General features: G+C 38.4%; 1 long non-coding RNA gene across 1 annotated transcript; it reads left to right on the plus strand.

Annotated features, from left to right (window-relative positions):
- On the plus strand, positions 1–12,742 carry LOC117197690 (uncharacterized). Its single transcript, XR_004478490.2, has 3 exons — positions 1–300; positions 9,548–9,715; positions 12,140–12,742. It is a non-coding gene; the product is annotated as an uncharacterized LOC117197690 (long non-coding RNA).
- The last annotated feature ends 882 nt before the right edge of the window (positions 12,743–13,624 follow it).

The raw sequence follows: 13,624 nt of genomic DNA on the forward strand, positions 1-13,624 counted from the left end.
TGCCATAGTTGGGAACTGAGTTCAGACATTTCTCTCCATTCTTTTCGGGATCCTGCCTCATGTGAAGCTGCGACAGGATCAAGCCTGCTAACAAGAACAAAAGTCAAACTCTTCAGAGGTTGGAAAGAAATATGCAGAAAAGGAACATTTCTACCACACAAAATTTCAAACTGTAGCGGGCTCAGGGAATGGAAATTATAAGGATGTAGAGCATGAAAGGAATTTGAAAAACTAGAATGATGACTAGTCCAGCGGGGAATGCCTGTGAATTATCTCTTACTCCTAGGACAATGATGGCAGGTAAGGCTGTCAGGTATATCTTAGTTCTTATCTGTGTACGTGTCTTTTATCTTCCCCTTTAACTTTCTCTTAGCTTTAATAGAGAAACCACATAAATGTTTGAGTTATTCAGATGGGTGTGTATGTACCCAGCATGGTGCATTTTATAATCATTTTCCCGTAAGCAGCGGGAATCTCCCTCTCCACCTTCACCAGCAACTCATATTTCTTTCCCGTAATGTTACTGGCATGCCCCAGAGGCACGTGTGTGCCCAGAACTCACCAGCTTTAGCATCAACTGAGCCACTATGAGATGCCCGGTTTACAGATTCTAGCCAGAATCTGCCCTCCCTAGAGCTTTGCATTGTAAATATTGTGGTAAGGGATTTCCCAGACACACAGTAAGATGTTTCCAGTTGAGAGAAAAAACATTAACTGAATCATTGAAATGGAAGGATGTGGCCCTTGGTCAGTAGTGTTTTTGTGGCTCAGAGTCAATAGTGAGCAGTTTTCAGCATTCTGGCAGTAAGACTGCTGATTCCAGAATATAACTTCACAAAACATTTAATACGCACACAACATGGGTGTGCATCTCTTTCTTTAAATTCCCTCCTACAGAGTGCTTATTTTTCCTTACTCATCCTCCTTTGGATATAGGGGAGCAAAATTTGCCACCCCAAAATGTGTCTCTTTGGCATGATGATTATTTTAGGCTGATTATTTTTAAGAAACAGAAGACTCAGCAAGTTGTTTGTCTGTTTTACCTCCCCCTTAACTGCCTAAAAGAATTTAGGTGAGGAGCCTGAACCAGAAGAGGGCCATCACCAAAGATAACTTTGTCGTACATAAGAAAGACTTCTCCAAGTGGCATGGCAAACATTTGTTTACCAAACTGCATGCTCTTCCTATCTCCCAGTGAACTGTCTTCCTCCCCTTTGACGTCCCAGATCCCTACCCACATCTCCTTAGCTCAGAATACCATATAAGCCTCAATTGCCTCACTGTCCTTTGGGGCCTCATATTCTTAAGGAGCCCCTTCTGGTCAAGATTAAATTTGATTTTCTCCTGATGATCTATTTTAATCATTATACCAGCCAGAAGAACCAGGAAGGGTAGAGGGAAATGTTTCCACCATGAATACTGGTGTATCTATTTTAAAGAACTATAAATTAAAAATCAAACCCTCCCCATGAATTAAACATAAAATTCACAGATTTTTTTTTTTTTGATGGGAAGGATTTTTTTTCCTACAGATTTTCATCTGGTTTACAAATGACAGAGGACTTGCTCAGCATAATAGTTGCCTTTGGGTGGGCTGGTCACATTCAGGGATGCCAGAGACAGGAAGAGGATGTTATTTCTGCTCTGAAATATGTTGTATTTTGACTCTGCATCAGCTATGCTTACATTAACAGGAAAATGAATGTTTTAGTGTCTTTAGCGTTTATAACTTTTTTCCTGATCTAAACAAATAACGCCTCCAGATTTTGCAAAAAATTTCATTGCAAGGCAGACATGTTTTTTGTGGAATGGGGAGAGGTTCCAAAGTCATTTAGCGCCAATAGTATGGATGATAGCCTTAGTGCTGTCACCTGGTGTTCGTATAAATTGCATTTCTCTCTTTGGTAAGGACTAGATAGATTTGGGCATTACAAGATGATCTCATCGTCACATTATACCATCCTGTGGTCCCAGAGTAATTGCTATATTCCTTCTCCCTAGAAGACATCCTCTTCCAAGAAAAAAATAAGTTCCCTGCCAACTTTCCCATATTTCCAGAAATCTAGGGTGAGGGAGGATTCTATAAACCACAGAACAGTGTATAGGCTATGATGTATCCAAGGACTTTTTAGAAACTGTTAGTTAATACTGGCCTTATATCTTCAGTGGTCTGGAGTAGAGGTCTCTGATCATCAGCTAAATGCCATGATGCTGATGATTCAAGGGATCCTCAAATTTGTGAGGTCAGCAGTTGTATTGACATTGATGCTTCAATCCCCCTGGACACTTACACAGATACGGTGCCATGTGTCCATGGCAGGAATTAGAATCCATGTATTAACCTCAGCTTAACTGAAGACAAAAAACTTCTTCCCCCAGCTCAGGCTACTGCTGAGCAACCTTGGAGCATCCCAAGAGCTGAGGCAGCCAGCTGGGTTAGGCATACCATTTGGTACATGCCTCACGGGGACTCTGCAGAGCAGCACTGCCTGTAATTCCCAAAGTGAGAGTCCAAGAGGGAAAGGGGAAATAAATAGATCTCACCTGAAGTACGTTCCAACCAGTCAGAGCTCCCTTTGGAAGAAACAAGTTCAAAATGTACCTGGGAGTTACTGAAGTAAAAATAGTAAAAAGAGTCCAGTGATTACCCCATGAGGGTGTGGCAAACATGAAGGGAAGGTAAAATTTGGGTGAAATGCTCTTAACACAGCCAAGGTCATTGCCCAAATAGGCACTTATCTGGAGGAAAGTTTTACAAGTGTGGTCTGTTGGTAAATGGGGGATTTAAAGTTTAGCCTTTAAAAAATTGTTCCCACTGGTGACTGTCTCCTGAGCCAGAAGGAGCGTTGCCAAGCAACAAGAGAAACAAAGGCAAGTTCCAAGTTCATTAAAATCCACAGCTGCAGGGCTTTGCTCTACTCTTCTCCACCCTAGTGGAAGGGACAGACCCAGTCAGAACCGATCCCTTTTCTCTCTCTCTGCCAGCTCCACCCCCTCCTCTGAGCTCCCACAGCTCTCTGTTTTCACTGTTTATTTTAGCACTGAATACATTTTTGCCTTGTGCCATAGCTTTTAGTACATCTATATGTTTTCCAATTAGATCACTGGCTTCTTTCAGGCAGGACCTTTGTCCTATTTGTCTTCTTACTAACTTAGTGCCCAAAACTATCTTCCTGTACATAATAAGTTTACAGTAAATTGCATGTTAACTTCATATAATTATATCTGCCTATTGAATTTCTAGCCTTCCTTTAAGGCCTATCACTAATACTCCCTCTTTCAAGAAGCCTGTTCTTAACTCTGATGTGCTGTCCTTTCCCTCTGACCTCCTATAGAATCTTTCTTGTACCTCTTCTATGAAACTTATTTTGTTTTGTATTAAAGTCATTCCAGTTTGGCTTTAACTGTGTGCTCCTTCGGGGTAGGAACCATGTTTTCCTTGGCTCTGTATCCTTGGATACGAAGACTTGCACACAGCCTTGCTCATTCATTTAATCACTCATTTGGCAAATATAACTGAGCATCAATTATGTGTATTCTGTTCTAGGCCTGGGGGTATAAAGAAAATTAAATAGACATGGCTTTTATTCTCATAGAGCTTAAGGTCTCAAAGGAGGAATTTTGACAATTTAATAGGAAATTAAACCTCAGTGCTTTGATGAGGTTTAAAAACCATGAGATCACTTGACCTGATTCAGGGAATTTGAGATTTCCATGAGGAAGTGATACGCTGAGAATTCAGGAATAAAGAAATTGCATGTGCAAAGGTCAGAAAGTGAGAGAGAGACTGATATATTTAAGGAGACGAAGGATGTTCAGACGTTCAGGTTGGCTCAAATGAAGAATGCTTTAAATTTACATCATAATTTTTCCCTCTAGATAACTGAAATCTATAGGGACAAGACATAAAAAGTGGGAACCCAGGTTCATACATATGGCTAAACTAGCAAAAACTCACATAATCTGACTCCCAGATCAGTTCTCTTTCCTCTAAATATTTCTATTTCTGCATTTCTTTCAATGTCAAGCCTCTTTTTCCTTATCACACTCATGGAAACCTGTTGATCGGAAGACAAACATATGCAAGCACTTGATGTAGTTTGTATCACCTTAAGTCATTCATATATTTCTGCATTCTAGTTAAACAGTGTTCTCTCTTGACTGTTCATCCTTAAGAGAATTACTTAAGTCCAAGATCACATGTGGAACTTTGCCACAAGTAAGTTGGCAAGTAGGTAAAAATGTGGGGAACAGTTTTATAGTCTTTGAGCACATAGACCTGAATGGGACCTGGGCGAAGCTGACTTCAGGAAATCTGCATTTAGAAGGCTTTTGTTTTGCCTATTTACAAAATTTCACTTGGGAAGGAGGAAATGAGACTAAAGGTAGTGTTAACCAAAATTTGAGAAATTTAGACTTGATTGAAATAAAAAGGTGTTGGTTTGGGGTGTGTTAGGACTGCAGGCTGGGAGACTCAGATTCAAGACACACTTGAATTGTGTTCCACCAGACTACAAAGTGGGGGAGGCTTATAAAAGGCAAAAATCTGCAAGGTTACAGTTAGTTATATGGTTTGCTTATCAAGAATTATAATTGGAGCTGGCAAGCATTAAGGGTGCTTGTTAAGTAAGTATTGGTTGGCATCCACCATGGTTCCAAGGGAAGACTTTGAGATCTTAAGGTTGCAACTGGCAGATGTTGTTCTGAATACGGCTGGTGGTGTCCTTGGGTCTGGTACAGTTCAAAGAAAGTTCAAGTTCTCAAGGTGCAGAGATGTGTCTGAGACCAGGTCTCCAATGGTCCTTCAGACTCCATTTTTGTATGCCTGAAGTGTGATTACTCCATTATAATTTCAATTTGTCATCAGTAAGGTGACCATATAATTTATCATTCCAACTGCAGCACTTTGAGAGTAAAATAGAGAACTCATTATATCGATAACCATGCACCAAGAAAACAGGTGCAAACTGGGACTGCCCAGGTAAGTTGGGACATATAATTATTCTATCTATAGCCAAAAAATTCATAGATTTAGATATCTTAGTGTTCAGCATTTTTCTTTTCTTTACCCTATTCTAGGTCACATTTTTCAGAAGATGCTCTGAAAATAGTTGATGTTCAAAGAATGTTAACTATAACCTAGAAAATGTCCTCTTTCCTCATGCCTAGCAAATTGGATCTCTCATCTCTAATTATAAAATCTCTAAATATTGGCCACTCAAACTTTTAAGACTTTTCATGAGTATGATATATAATAAGCAATACATATATTGGTTTCTCCTACTGGTTCCTGCTGACATTTGGTCTTTGCCTCCAGTTTCTGACATAGAGCTTGTAAAAGTCTTGTAATTTCCTGAGTGATAAGAGCATCTGACACAGAGGTCCTGACACCCTTGGATTGCCTGAGTGATAGGAGCATCTTTTGTTCTAATTAGGTGACTCTTGGTGGGCTCCTGAATGGAGCCAAAAAGACCAAGCCATGATTAGAAACTTGGAACTTTTAGCTCCACCCACCATTCTCCAGAGAGAGGAGGGGACTGGAAATTGAGTTAATAATCAATCATGCCTACCTGATGAAGTCTCCATAAAAATCCTTAAAGTATGGAGTTCAGGGAGCTTCCAGGTTGGTGGACACATCTATGTATCAGGCAGGTGGGCCACCACAACTCCACAGGGACAGAAATTCCTGTGCTTGGGCCCTTCCAAACCTTGCCTTAAGTATCTCTTCTTCTGTCTGTTCATTTGTATCCTTTAAAATATCTTTTGTGATAAATCAGTAATAGTAAGTAAACTCTTTTCCTGGGTTCTTTGAGCCACTCTAGCAAATTACTGAACTCACAGAGAGGGTCATGGGAACCTCAGATTTGTAGCTAAGTCAGAAGTTGTGGGTAACCACTACTTGATATTGGCATCTGAAGGGGTAGGGACAGTCTTTTGTAACTGAGCCCTTGACCTGTGGATTCTTCGTTAACTCCAGGCAGTGTCAGAATTTCTTGGTGTGGAAAACCCACGTATCTGGTGTCAGAAGTTTTATGAGTATGAGTAGAGGAAAACAGCGAGTTTTTTCCCAGACAGTGAGCCTATTGAACTACCTAACACTCTAGAACAATATTGTCCAACAGAACTTTCTGTAATGATGGAATGTTCTATAGGTGCACAGTCCAGTATAGTAGCCACTAGCCACATGGACTATATATTGAGGAGTTTAAATGTGACTAGTATGACTGCGAAACTAAACTTTAAATTTTATTTAATTTTTAAATTAATTTAAAGGTAAATTTAAACAACTGCATGTGGCCAGCCACTACCATATTGCATAATGCATCTCTAGATCACTGGGAATTTAAGGGGTGATAAGTATTAAGATAAAGCCAGAACATCTTCCTTTCTTTCCTTTTTTTTTTTTTTTGGTCCAGTACACATAGCCTGGATCCCAGTAGGCCAGGGTCTCAGCCTTTCCTTTTATGTGACTCTACTGTAAGAATCAATTTCATCTCTACTATATATAGGTAAAGCAAAGACCTCAAAATACATAGAAATCAAGAGTATTTGCAATACAGAACATTGATTTGTATATCCATTCTACTTGAAACACTATGGAAGATATTTATACTAGTGGAAATAATGATGAACATAATCACAGGACTTCTTCATTCCATCACATAAAATACTTTAAGGAAATCCAAAATTTCTAAATAAAGGCCTATTTCTGCTGGAGCCTTCTATAAAAGGATCTTAGACCCAAAGCTCTGTCTCTAGTATTTTATTCTTCTTAATTCAAAAAGGACAAGCTCAAAGCAATTGATATTAGATCTGCCCAACTCACCAAATGTGTTTCCCTGTTCTATCTTCTCCTTAAATTATTTGTATCTCTTCTATGTTTCTTATTACTTTCTGTTTTGTATTAGTGCTTTGAGGGCAAGGGCTGTATTTTCCATAGCACCAGGCACAGTTCTTCACACAGAGTAGGCACTCAGGAAATGTTTGTTAGTTCATTTAGAAATGTTTTGTGTAGATAAATCAGATTCTGTAAAAATTGTTTCTGGAACATGAAATGGGATAAGGCAAAATCTTAACTTTGCCAGTAAGCTTATTGTCAGAGAGTCATGGGAACTCAGAGTGCCTCCCAGTTATTAAAGCAGATATCATAGTTGAATATAAATTTGAGAGTGTGGTAAATAGATTTTTTTCTCTTAGTATTACAAGTTGGTAATTCTTTTGGAAAACAACATGAAATTTCTATTAGAAGACTTTGATGTAATAATTTTGTATTTGAGACTCATTCCCAAAATAAATCATTTTAAAACCACTTTATTGAGGTGTGTTTGACATACAAAAAGCATACATATTTAATGTATACAACTTGACGAGTTTGGAGGTAGAATGGTATACACCCATGAAAATCACCAACACAATCTATGCCATAAACACATCCATCACCTCCAACACTTTTCTCCCATCCTCGTTATTATTTTGTGAGTGTGATAAGATCACCTAACATAAGATCTACCCCTTTAGCAAAGTTTTAAGTATATAATACAGTATCGTTTACAATAGGCACTATGCTATACACTACTTCTCTAGAACTTATTCATCTTGTATAACTGAAACTTTGTACCCTTTGACTACTACCTTGCTGTTTTCCCCTCCCCCCAAGCCCCTGGCAACTACCATTCTATTCTCTGCTTTTAAGAATCTATTTTAGATCCCTCATGTAAGTGGTATCATGTAGTAATTGTTCTTCTGTGTCTCGCTTATTTCCCTTAGCATAACGTCCTCAAGGTTCATCCATAGCAAATGGCAGTATTTCCTTCTTTTTAAAAGCTGAATAATGTTCCATTGCATGTACAGACATCTAGATTGCTTCCATGTCTTGGATATCATATATATGCTTCGATGAACATGGAGAACAGCTATCTCTTCAAGATAATGATTTCATTTCCTTTGGATATATACCTAGATGCAGGATTGCTGGATCACACAGTAACTTTATTTTATAATTTCTGAGGAAACTTCATACTGTTTTCCGTAGTGGCTGCACAAATTTACATTCCCAACAAGAGTGTACAAAGGCTCCCTTTTCTCACCTTCCTCACCAACACGTTATTTTTCATTCTGTTGATAACAGTCATTCTAGGAGGTATGAGGTTAATATCTCATCATGGTTTTGATTTGCATTTCTTTGATAATTAGCGGTATTGAACACCTTTTCATACACCTGTTGGCCGTTTGTATGTTTTCTTTAAATAAATTTCTATTCAATTCCTTTGTCCATTTTTAAATTGAGTTATTTGATTTTTTGCTATTGACTTGAGGGGGTTCCTTATTTATTTGGGATATTAACCCCTTATCAGATATATGGTTTGCAAATATTTTCTCCCATTTCATAGAGGCCCTTTCATTTTGTTGATGGTTTCCTTTGCTGTGCAGAAACTTTTTAGTTTGATGCAATACCGCATGTCTATTTTTGCTTTTGTTGCCTTTGTTTTTGGTGTAATGTCCAAAATTTTGCCAAGACCAATGTCAAGAAGCTTCTACCTATATTTTCTTCTAGGAGCTTTATGGTTTCAGGTGTTACGTTTAAGTCTTTAACCAACTTTGAATAGATTTTTGTGTATGGTATAAGATAAATTGTCCACCAATAAAATAATAAAAATACTGGGAAAATGTACATAAAGGATGTTTTATCTTTGCCTTATTTACAATAGTGAAAAACTGGAAAAAACCTAAGCATTCAACAATAGGAGAATGATTAATAAGTTACTGACAACATAGAAATGGACTATATTTTAAAAGTTTTTATTCATATAAGAATGTTCACCATATAATATTAAGTAAAAAATAATATGAGAGAAAAAAGTCAGGAGGGAATACACCAAGATACTGAGTGGTGACTTCCGATCGTTCAGTTAGAAGTTTTTTTGTCTTTAATTTATATTTTACTCAATGTCAATAATATGAAATCTATATTAGTATGTAATATGTGATTTGACACTAATTATTTTCTCTTTTTTTGGGGTAATTCTGACTAACAAGACAATTGTCAAGCTTCTAGAAAGCCAAACACTCATAGATTATGTTTTGTATGCATCTTCATATCTTTTTATAACAAAACTTTGATTGCTTTCTGCTCAGCAGATTAAAAAGAAGTGGTTAGTATTTGTGTAAGATGTAGAACAGAAGAAAAAGAAGATAGCAAGTGGGAGAAAGAGAAGTTTGGGAAAGTCCAGGTGTTGTTGTGCATGTGATGTTGTAGCTCTGGCAATCTATTTGGGAATCTGAATTCCCATCAATTCAAAGTTCACTGCACAAAGCTTTGCACATAGTAGACAATCAACAAGTATTGAATTAATTAAAAGTTTAGGAGGTTCATATTTCACCTATTCAGAATATTTGTTCTTTAGAGTTTTCTTCAGGTGAAGTTTGCCTGTAATTTAAAAAGCAGCAGCTAAAAAGGAGTTAAAATTGTAGAAAAATCTGAGAAAGGTTTAAAGAGTCTTTTCCTGGAGGATTTGCCATTTAAAACTGCAATTGTTTTTATTGCCAGGTATCCTTGGTGGCCAGTGACTCGTGAAAGCTTAGAAGCTGCAGAAAGCAGGGTTCAAGCGCTCCCGGAGGGCATGGCTTGTAGTTTTCCACCCGTTATGGAATCAAACCTTGAAAGCCAGTGCCCAAGCTGAGCCCACTGCACCGCCCCACCAGAGAGAAAGAAGAGGTAAGAGGATCTGAAAAGTAGAAAATGGAAGACATTTGGACAGTTATTAAATTTAAGGAATCTAATTGTTAAAAAGATTTATGCCTCGTTTGGATATGAAGAGAAGAACAGTAGAACATATGGCAGAGCAGTAGCTAGGCTGACGAAAGGGGTAGGAGATAAGGCTGAATGAAATTTCCTGTGGAGTATCCTTGGAGGTATAAGATGCACGATAGTTTCCTACTTCTCTCACTTTTGGTTTCAATAATATCAAAAGGATCTTTCCTCCTTTACTTCCTCCTGATTTTTCCTGCACTTATCTCCTAGGTCCCTGAGGCAAATTCAGTGTGTGTCATAATTATGTCTAACACTTCCAAACCACTTTTAACTTAATCAATCCTGTTTGCATGGAAAGAATAAAGGCCTTGGAGCTGGAAAAATTGAGTCTGGTCCTCCTCCACTACTTCCTAATTGTGTGCTCTTGGGGAGTTGCTTAGCCTCTCTGATTCTCAGTCTCCTTGGATGGAAAAGGAGGATCAATACTACCCACTTCTAAGGACTATGCAGTAGCCCAGTGCCTGGTGCCATAGTAACCACACAGTGAATTTCAGTTGTTAGTATCTGCTCAACAAAATAACATATTTCAGGCTCTTTATTTACTTAATATATGCTATATACTTAACATATAGGTCCTTGCTTTCAAAATCAAGGTAGAAAAATGCAGTGCAACAAACCAGCCTAGGCAATTTAAAAAAGTGATTGAATAACAGTAAATAACATGGGGACCCAAGGAAAAAAGAGATGATAGGGATGAGCCACTCTCAAACCTCCCATTTCATTTGACCCTCAGTACAGTTCTGTTAGGGAGGCAGGGAAGTGATGAATGTGTTTGACAGAATGGAAAACTGAAGCACAGGCAAGTCCCGGCTGCATTTGTGATGGATTAAGAAAATTCTGAAATTTCTTCCATGGCTGTGTTTCTATTATTCTTTGTCTTTCCTTAAGTAAGACTGCTCGTTACTAGGAGATTTGATACTGGCACTCACATTTCTTGATTCTAAGTCCAGGACTTGGTGCCTAAACCAGAAGTGCTTGGGAAGTAGGAGAATCTTGCTTCAAAGGAAAATTAAATTTCCAGCTGTGCAGAAATGTCCTTTTTCCTTTTCTACTGACATCACTTTCATATAGGCTTAAAATCTCAATACAGTGGCTGTGGCAATGTGTGTTTAAGTGTGCTCATGCCTGAATAACAATTTCCATCTTCGGACATCAAAGAACTTTCACTCTGTTGTAATTACACCTTCTTCCTATACAATCATGTTTGTTCAGTTCTCTTTGAAACTCCTCCACACTCCCCGTACCAAAAGAAACAAAGTTTTCCACCTCTTGGTCTTACTTCCTTTCTTTTTAGTTGTTTACTCTATTAAAATAAGTCAATCTTGCTTTCCAACAATAAGTATTTAAGTTGAAGTTCTATTCTTCTGTTAAAAGACAAAATAGACATCCTAGTAAAAGAACCAACCACATGTTTACAGTACTAACAGTGGGAACCCAGGATTTATATTTGTGGGTACCTCAGGGTATATATGAACATATACTATGCTTCTGGTGTACTTTATTGTTGACTTCTTTAGACTCCAATTTGATCTAAAGTCCAAAGTGGCCTCAACTCCCCAAAGACCTTGGGGCTTTATTTTGTTCCAAGAGACAATGCCATAGCAATATCATGTTTGCCTGGTTACAGAGACTTCCACAGAGGCCAAAGTATTCCTGGCAAGGTTTAGCAGGCACTGGATTTGAAATAATTACAGCATCTCTATAATTTGTTTCTGACTGTTTTTCTTCAATGAGTCTGTCAACAGGGATGTATGTAGTGCCTCCCTATTATGTGGATAAAGGAAAATATACATGACTAACTTTTTTAAATGGATAAATTACATTTGCATTAAAGGTAAAAATTGCTTTTGGGTGTCATCTTTTACAAAATTCATTACTTTACTATACCTATTAGATGATAAGCATCTTGATATGTGGAACTTGTTCTTACTGCCCTCATCAAGGACCTAGAATAGAAATTGGTACAGAAGGGATGCTACATAATGTGTGATCCACATAAATGTTAAGAGCAATATGACATATCTATCAAGATGCTAGATACATGACATAATCCACACTTATTCTGCTAGTCATAAGTAGACCAAGAACTTCAAGTCTAAGAATAAATGGACATTATAGAAGGTCCACTAGAACTCCAAAGGGACTATATGAGAGACGAAGGAAAAGGTGATGAAGTCAAAGATTGCCTGGGTTTGTCAGAAGAAAACACAAAAATAGCCAGTACACAACTTAGGCAAAGTCAATATCAAGATGGTCTTTGTTTACATCTTCTTCTTCTTTTCTCTCCTCTGTTACCTCATATTTATTGAAATCTTATTCTCTCTCAAGCTCTGTGCTAGGTCTTAGATTTCAAGAGAAAGCAAGACAGACATGGCCCCTTCCTTCCTGGACCTGACAGTTGCTCCTACTCGTCATTTCCACCTATGTATTGCCTGGAAGCTGGGGACTGGATCCCATGGCCATACCAAAGCCCAAAAGTAGGGAGAGGACTGACCTGCAGCCGTATAGGACAAGGGGCCAAAGCCATTAAATGGGGTCTGTCCATGAGAGCACTTCTTGTGAATACTTTGACCTTTTTCCTTGTATTCTCTTGGACTATGGTTACAGTTATGTTTAGCCAAGAGTTTTGGTTGTTATTGTTTTGGTTTGCTTATCTTTTAAATTTCCCATTACACAGTAGGATCTCTTTACCTACCACCAACTTGTCAGAAAATTTGATGTATCAGGATAACTTTACATGATAATGTTGCAAAGAATGAATGGATGGAGAATTTTTTTAAAAAGTGTGGCCTGTCCTATATTTACCCCTCTGCTGAATTCCAGCATGACTTTGAAGGGGCAGTGTCCATGTGTTCCAAGTGGTGATTGGCAGCAAGGAAAGGTTTTCTCCTGGTGGGTTTAGGAGAGTGGAGGAGAGTTGAGGAGAAGCAGACAGTGGAGTGAAGCAGCTTCCAAGGGCTCAAGAGACAAAGCCTGCCTTCTCCTGAAACACTGGTGAAGTGAACCTTAAAGTGCATTTCCCTAATTAGGGAAACTCCTCCACTAAGATTTAGAGAGAGAGATGTTGGGGAGAGGGTAGATATTTGAGAAAAGTGGAAAAAGTGTGAAATAGGTGAGATGGAGGATGGAAGAGAGATTTGGTGGAGAAACACAGTCCAGATGATTTAGTGGCCATTGGGTTGTCTTTATTTTCTCTAGTAGATTGCCTGAAGATTTCGAAATGGGCTGCACGGGGGTTCATCCCTTTGGTATTTGATCAGGCAGGTACAATGGGAGAACAGGGTAAGAAAGTTAAGGGGCATTGAAAAGAAAAATGAAGTGATGGGTCAGAGAATCTCAATCAGAAAGGAAGAAATGAAAACAGGAGTTGAGAGAGGGTTAGAAAGTAGAGGAATCTATGTATTGGAAGTCTCACTGAGGACAAAGAATGGTAGATTGGGAGTAATTGATTAAAGGTTATGTTCAGAGTCTGGTGTCTAACAAAATATTTTTGGAGCCAGAACAATTCTAGGTGAAAAGTTCCAGGGTGTGTCTACGGAAATGGGTGGCTGAAATAGGGGAAGTCATTGAAAATAAGGAAATAAGTGTCTAGGATGTTAAACATGGATATGATGACAGCCTGAAAAATGGGTGGATTCTGGATGGAGAGGAAGCCTGTGAGGATGCCAAAGGCTTCAATAAATCAAGAGCAGTGGTAAAGAGAGGTCAGGAGCTGACAGCAAGAAGAAGGCATGGAATAGTATTGCTCAATGGAACTGTTTCCACAGAGGCTGGGTATTTTTTAAAGAGATGGTGAAGAGAAAGAATCTGAAA

Source organism: Orcinus orca, chromosome 1, assembly GCF_937001465.1.
Source record: "Orcinus orca chromosome 1, mOrcOrc1.1, whole genome shotgun sequence".
NCBI classification, from domain to species: domain Eukaryota; kingdom Metazoa; phylum Chordata; class Mammalia; order Artiodactyla; family Delphinidae; genus Orcinus; species Orcinus orca.